The following is an 8,269-nucleotide window of genomic DNA, read 5'->3' on the forward strand; positions in this document are numbered from 1 at the left end:
CAGAAAATTTCAAGCAACAATACTTTCAAGAGATCCTTTGGACAGCATAAAAAAGGTGTTTCATAAGGAAATAATTTGCATAAAATAAGGCATTTGTGGAACATATTTACACATTCTAAAATGTTTGTGCTATAAACTAAGTAGTATTTTATACTTTTTTTTCCTCAAATGAAGGATTTTACTAACTTTTGAAATTCATACTATGAATGTCATATTTATTTTGCAATTGGATAACTGGGGAATTTTTCACAATGCTCCCTTTGAAAATTTAAGCACCCATGAAAAACAATAAAAACAGCTTCCCTGGGCAATTCTTTTTAAAAAAAAAGGGTTACTGCTTGCATCAGCCTAACTGCAAAAAAAAGTTGAGAATTAAAAGTAGGAAACTGGAGTAGCCACTGCTTTTGAGGTAAAGATCTATCACTTTCAATGCAGATTACAATCGCTGCAGCTTTATTGAATGCACACAAGTAGAAAATTGCCCAGATAGGTTTTGACTGCAAACAGGACTGACAGCCTTCAAAGAGACAAGTGATATTCTCCACTTTCTCTTCAAGTACCTGCACAACTTTTTCAGGGACCAAATGCCCATCTGTGACAGAAATTCACCGGATTCTATAATCCGATCATTGCCCAATTGGTCTGTTCTTAGCCATGAGCAATTTGAAGGTCCACTAAGCATCTAGTAATCTGCTTACAATTGCTCTTTGGGTTGACCTCAACACAGTTATGGTCCATGGAGACATGGTGGTCAAAATGGCTGCATCTCAGGACAGCTAATCAATGAGGGCTCTTCCAGTGCAGTGAGTGTTTCTCAGCCAAGAGGCCTAGTTTCAAGTATACATTTTTGGAGCAGTTAGGATTAACATTTCTGTACTGATGGTTTAGAAAATATCTGCAGCTGTGGCTCAAACATGGACAACAGCTGATCTCAAGTAAGGTGAAATGAATGACTGACATCAAGATCAGGTGCAGGGTGGTGGGTTGCAAGTAACACACACCACATAAGTGTCATGGTAGGACATTGCCATTGGCAAAATTATCTACACTCAACATAGATGAACATTCTTTCACTCCATCATCAAAACAGCAGCTTTGTACATTAACAAAGATCCACTGCAGCAACTCCAGTTCCTTCAACAGAACTTTCCAAACCTAGAAATTCTATTACCTAGGTGAAGTCACAGAGGTTTGAGAACATCACCTACAAGTTCACCACCAAGCCTTGAGACTTGAGAACGCTAACGATTGATCCGAATCTGCATAATCCTTTTGTGCCTTCTTCAAACCATTCCCTTTCCTCAATTCACCCCAAGGTATTAGATCCGGTCCCAGGAAAGTTGGTAGAAGTTCTGGACTACCTTCAGATGCTTGACCAATGAATGGGCATATTTCTGGCAAGTTAATGTCAGTATAAATCAGCATGTGCTTGCTACCACTAGACACACCATGTTAATTTGCAACCAGTTCAATCAGGAATGCCATTATCCACAACATACATCACAATTGTTGTTATGATCATGGCCAAAAGTCAGTTCAAAAAGTGTTGAGTAAATGTTGTGGAAAATAGAGAGAGCTTTTAATTTGTGGTGTCAGCTTTAATTCAGGGGTAACAATCTTGTTCAAGTCAGAATGCAAGGCTAGGTTCCAGCAAAAGAGTTTGACCACAAATTTGAGAGAGATTGCGGTGCAGTACTGAGAATGTAGACATTCTGGATGAATGCTAAACTGAAGTTGCCTCTGCTCATTAAAAGGTTCCATGCACAAATTCCTCTGGTAATAAAAAACACCCAAACAACTACTGGTCATCACCACATTGCAGTTTGTGGAACTTGTGGGTGCAAATAAGTTATTGTAATTTTGGAACAAGTGTCTGCACTCTACAAAACTATTTAGGGTTAGTGTCATGGAGATGACTTGACAACTATTGTATAATTTTGAAACATTTAATAACCACAAATACCAGTATATGGCCATAACTAGTTAAGGTTACTGACTTTATATTTGATGCTTATTTTAAGTCATCCAAAAACGTGCAGGTTAGATGAATTGGCCATGCTAAATTGTCCGTAGGGTTAGGTGAAGGGGTAAATGTAGGAAAATGGGTCTGGGTGGGTTGCAGTTCGGCAGGTCAGTGTGGACTTGTTGGACCGAAGGGCCTGTTTCCACACCAAGTAATCTAATATAATCTGGATGGATATAGGAACAAGGTGGCTTTAAGAGGGATGTGGGACAAATGTTGGTAAGTGGGACTAGATTGGACTGGGATGCCTGATTGGTCTGCACCAAAAGGGTCTGTCTGTTTCCATGCCATATGACTACGATGTTATGAAAGTTCTAGATAGATGCCAAAACTTCAAAATTCAGAGCTAGAGATTAAAATGTTGACGTAGTTGAGGATTGAATGCATCTAATGATTTAACATCTGTAGGTCAACTCAAAGTATATTTTGAGACTTTAGGATACATGTTCATCCCCTCGTATTTTTAATTCATATGGCTTCAAATGTCTGAATACAAAGACTGCAGGTCATTCTGGTATAATGCACATTTCACCAATACAAATAAACTATAATGTGAGATTGGTGAATTTTGGGACACTGGATAACAAATATTCTATTGAACACGCATTGCAATTTTCTGTCTTCTAAAACCCAATTTTGTATAGCAGTTTTCCGTACCATGATTTTCTATAACATAAGATTGCAAAGGAACATAATTGTCATGTTATAGCAGCAATACCTGAACCTTAAAAATTTTAAATCAGTATGGTTGGAGATGAGTCTAATATAGGACATGAGTAAATTCATGAAGTTTCCCAAATTAAAATATGCTACAAAAAAAAAGTCACCAAATGTGACCAGTATCCTAGAGACTTTACAATTCCTCAAACATCCCCCTCTACAGCCACAGCTTCCATCTGAAAGGTAAAGCTGAATAGCTCCTTTAAAAATTTACCAAATGTGAACATTAGAAAAATAAACTACCACTAATAAAACCTATTTATCCAATACAGTTTTTTGAGGGGTGGGGGTGGTGATGGTTAACACAAATTTCACTTCACATCTAATGACTTTTCCAATTACACTGAAAAGGTCTGGGCATTTCACAAAAGACCAATTACACGATTTAAAATGCACTAGTGAAACCTACTAATATTGTGCTAAATGAACAGAATTGATAAAGGCAGCAATATTGTTTTCTGAACATCTGAATAAAAAGCTTCCTAGAAGGCATTCCATCCTTATTGTCTTATTTTTTTGTCTTTTCACATCTTTGGATTTAAATCCTTCACAAACTGTGAATGTTACCAGAAAAGAGAAAACAAAATCATGGTTTTACTCTTGGTTGCATTTCAGTACAGTGGTCCAGATCATTGGCAAGTATGACAGAACTCAAATACACCAAATGCATTACTCAGTTTAATTACAGACAACAAGAGTGAAAGGATGAAATAAAAGAGAAAAAGTTATTTCTCTATCTATCCCAAGAGGTAGAGCTAAACTTTCCAGTTACGCCATCTACACAGCTTTCATTTTGAGTCATAAAGGTGTTCAGCACGGAAACAGACCCTCCAGTCCAACTATTCCATGCCAACCAGATATCCCAAACCAAAGTAGACCCCACCCACCAGTACCTGGCCCATACCCCTCCAATTCATATATCCACCCAAATGCCTTTTAAACGTCGCAATTGTATCAGCCTCCACCTCTGGCAGCTCATTCCACCCTCCGCTTGAAAAGGTTGCCCATAAGGTCTCTTTAATATCTTTACCCTCTCACCCTAATTACCTCGAATTCTGGACTCCACCACCACAGGGAAGAGACTTTATCTATTTATCCTATCCATGTCCCTCATGATTTTATAAACGTCTATAATGGTCACCCCTCAGCCTCCGACACTCCAGGGAAAACAGCCCCAGAGTTCAGCCTCTCCCTATCGCTCAAATGCTCCAATCCTGGAGGAACTTTTCAGGAGTTTCAACTTCAGTATGCTAAGTGGTTCTTCCTAATAGTATGGCCCACTCGTGAAAATAGTCATTATCCAGTTAACTTAAGCACTGGAACCAAAATGGGGTAAATTCTATGAACGAGGGTCATAGATCTCTTTTGTTTTAAAAACAAAGTGCACTCTGACGGTCAAGCTTTTTGCTGTCGGCACACATGCAGACAATACTAGTCAAACTTGGCAGTTGCCTCTGCCATCAATCATCTTCACACTATAGTTCAAGGTTAACCATCGAAAGCAGCATGGAACAAGGTTGAAAGCTTTTAAAATTTGAATTACACCAATGTTTGTTTTCTGTGCAATATCTCATAGCAAGATAAATTTAGTTGAGGATTAGAGATTTTGATTTGAGGAGCTCAAAACGCAATGAACTGCAATGACCAGGCAGAGCCGACAACACAGGATTTCATTATTTCGGTACTCAAGGAGGTTCAAATAAAAAAGTGAGAACTGCTTCAGTAAAATCAGATTTTTCAAGTGCTAGAAATGGCACGATGAAAAGCATTTTACAAATTCATGTGATTGCTTTACCCATGCACACACTTTGTGGCACCGAGAACTGGCACTGATGTGTCCTATAAATAACATAGGCATATGATACTGTTCCTTGGTATATACCTGGATCATATTTAACAAGTGTCTTTAAGAGAAGGGTGGAAGACAAGAAAACTGCAAGATTGCAAACATGATTGATTTCTGACAATTTTCTGATTTGCATTCATGCTGGATGAATACCAGCTTACTGAAATTTATAATTTGACTTAGATAAAATGTAAGTTTGTCACTAAGTCTTTTAACGTTGATAGATTTTAGATGACAAAATCCACTTAATTTGTTGTTAGCTTCCATCAGCATTTGTGTCAATTTAGGTGTAGACATAAGGCACATTGAATGGTTCTGACGGTTTAAGAGCAGCAAGAACTATTTATCAGCATTATGGAGTAAAACTGGACTGCTGTACTTTTTTTCTATGCCCTTAAACAATTTGCAGACATTTTGAAGATCACAAACATCTATGCAACATCTAATAAATCCCAGTTTCTCTCTGTAGGGTCAAACCATCATTGGCAAATGGGAGGCATATTTCCAGGAAAAGGCACGACTGGTTTTACACTTGGAAACCTCAAATGTGTTAAGTTTGGACTTAGAATTCCAAATGCTTAAAATAAAAGCAGTAAAAATATCTATTTGATGGATTAAAAAAAACCTAAAATTCACCTACTGTTCCTGTGCAAAAAATTATATACCCTGATCCAACATCACCCCCATATTTTGTGGCTCAATTATGATTAATACTGGGACAGATTGACATGTCAAAATTAAGGTTACAAAAACCTTGTAACAAATACTCTGAAGTGCTTTGACATATTGCCATCCATGCAGCAAATTAGTAAGAAAACAACTAAGACTCACCCATTCATAGTTTATCTTTTAAGCGAAGATGGAATCAGACTGCATGCTGTATCAGGTTACCAGCTGCATCGAGATGAAAATTGGTCAATTGTTGAACCATAATTAAAACATATCTAGCTAAGCCTAATGATGGACCAGAAACATTTCACCTGAGAATGTAACTCATTAAAACAGTTTTCTTAAAAAAAACTTGACTGCAATCAAGAAACTGAAGATTAAATTATTACTTTCAATTGATTTGACCAAAGTTTCCTGATAATAGTTTTTTTTAAAAAAACTGAGTAGATTTCAGTACATGTTCTGAAATTCAGGATAAAATGATTTGTAAATAAAAAGCATTCCAGGTCAGTAAGAGACAAGTCATTCTTTGCTGTTGAGATGCAGTTTATTTTATGTATACATGGAATGCCTTTGTATTACCCAATGCAAAAGCACACAAATAGCATGAAAATCACCAGCATTCTAGAATTGACAGTTAGCTGATTTTAGGCACTCAATAGGAATTGCAAAGCAGTAACACTGAACTAATACATGAAAATATATCAATAGCGAAATACAACTCTTTGTATTTACTGGGATACAAGCAGCCACGATTAGTGTTTCAGACTACTTGAGAATATAAACCTGCAAATTCATAGATAATCTTAACTGGCTAAGTAACTACAAATCCTTTGATGTCACTTTAGATTGTCTTTGGAGGAAACTATGAAGCCTTTCACCAGCACAAACCTATAATGGCACTACGAACCAATAACTGTTTGCACTGATTGCAGGAATAAACGTCGGTAAACAAAAATCAAATGCAGAACAGAAAATGGAGTTAGGGAGTCAATGAAAAGGGAAATTAAGCCAGATGTGAATGGAACCTACAGCAAGTAACCAAATATAGGGTACCATAAGCAAATGTCTTACCTAACTGAATCTCAAATAAATTAACATGCCTACAAAGGGACACAGTAAATACATAATCGCACAAGCGAAGGATTAACTATTTCATATGTTGTAGGTATAAGCACAAGCACTCTCGATTAGGCAGTATGTTTTAATGTGAAAGATAAATGAACATTAATGTACCAGTGTTGAAAGTGAGTTGCTTCCAAATCAGTTAGGAATTTGCAAAGACAAATTTGAATATTGGGAAGCTCTACTCAACACCAATATTAGGAACAATGTCAGTAAGAAAACTAAACACCTTAAATTTATTTTGATACAGTATACTGGTGTGAAGGCAGCTTTCATGCACGTTATCTGGATTGAAGCCCATACATAACTATTCAAAAATACAAATAGCTCAAAATACACTCTAGGGTTGACAGGAGAGAAGGAAAAAAACAAATTGAAAGTAATAAACATGTTCAAATATGGTTTGTGAAGTCTGGATAAAAATCGTGACTTATTTTAAAAGTACACTTTTTGCTCTAAAATTCTCTACATGTAGGGTGCATTTTACATAGTTAACAAATTTAAGTGAAATTTCTTGAGCTGGACAATAACTTTTGTGGACACCTTAAATATTAATGCTTATGCTGATACTGCTACATTGCCCTGGTTTTCAGCAAGTTCTTACACCAAGTCTGAAGGCTGTGGTGCAACTTGTTCTTCTTTCTGCCACAACAACAGTTGAAACTTTTACGAAAGCATAAGTTGCTGTAAATGCTCAGCAGGTCTGGCAGCACCTGTGAAGTTAAATCAAAGTCAACATTTCTGATCCGGTGATCTTTGAGGAACATTAACTTTGATTTCTCTTCACAGATGCTGCCAGACCTGCTGAGCTTTTCCAGCAACTGTTTTCATTTCGGATTTACAGCATTCGCAGTTCTTTCAGTTTTAGCTCATTACTAATACAAAGAATTCCACCGCATACAAGGTGGTTGGTTCACAATAGGCACTTGCTGTTAAAGTAACCAACGAGTAAGCAATTGTTAGATGTTGCACTGTGTTGACGTGCTTGCAACTCGAAAAACATTGAAGGGTTGCATTTCACAATGGCATGTCTGCAAACAAACCATGAGATCCTTGTAACGTCGATTCACTGATGCCGCAGATGTTTCTCTACCATCTCATACATTACATTCATCATAAATACTGTTGGCTCATTTAGTTCAGTTGAGTATCACACATTTTCCCATGGGCAGGGGAGCCAGACTCTCAGCAAACTATGATGAGAATAGACACTCAAGTCAGGTTTCCTCACTTTGATCATGATATTGAAAAGGTACAGGTGTGATTCTACAAACATGAAGTGTTTAGAAGTAACAGTTAAGATCACTAACAAATCTGTAAAATATTCAGTTAACAGCTGACATTATCAAAACTATACATTGAAGCTGAAGGGGAAGGTGGGTTTCCAGGATCAAACTGCATTTACAGGTCAATTAACAAAGATCAGTACAAAGTAAACTAAAATTTGAAGTGACAGAAAAGCTGGATGCTCTAAATTACAATCTTAAATATTTACTTCAGACGAGGATAATTACACTGTGGCACAGGATCCACTCACACTGTGAAGCAATGTACCATAGAATCCTACAAGCTTACCATGGAAATTTTGTAATTAATTACCCCTTGCAAAAACAGAAGGCATGCACAAGCCAAACAACTTGTTTATTTCCAACTACAAGAACAATAGTACTAGATACCTCCCTGAACTTTTGGTTGATGAGAATTCAAAGAACTGTCTTTGCTTAGAGGTAATAGAAGTTTTGGTAGTGTGAAATTAGAAAATGTATAGCTAAACAGCAATGTTAACGTAATATTTCATTCACCATTGCATTAGGTTCAAACACTTCAAAGCTTATAGTTTTATTATTTAAATAATGTAGCATTATTCACAACAAAGAAAGACAACA

This window comes from Hemiscyllium ocellatum, chromosome 7, assembly GCF_020745735.1.
Source record: "Hemiscyllium ocellatum isolate sHemOce1 chromosome 7, sHemOce1.pat.X.cur, whole genome shotgun sequence".
Classification (NCBI taxonomy): Eukaryota; Metazoa; Chordata; class Chondrichthyes; order Orectolobiformes; family Hemiscylliidae; genus Hemiscyllium; species Hemiscyllium ocellatum.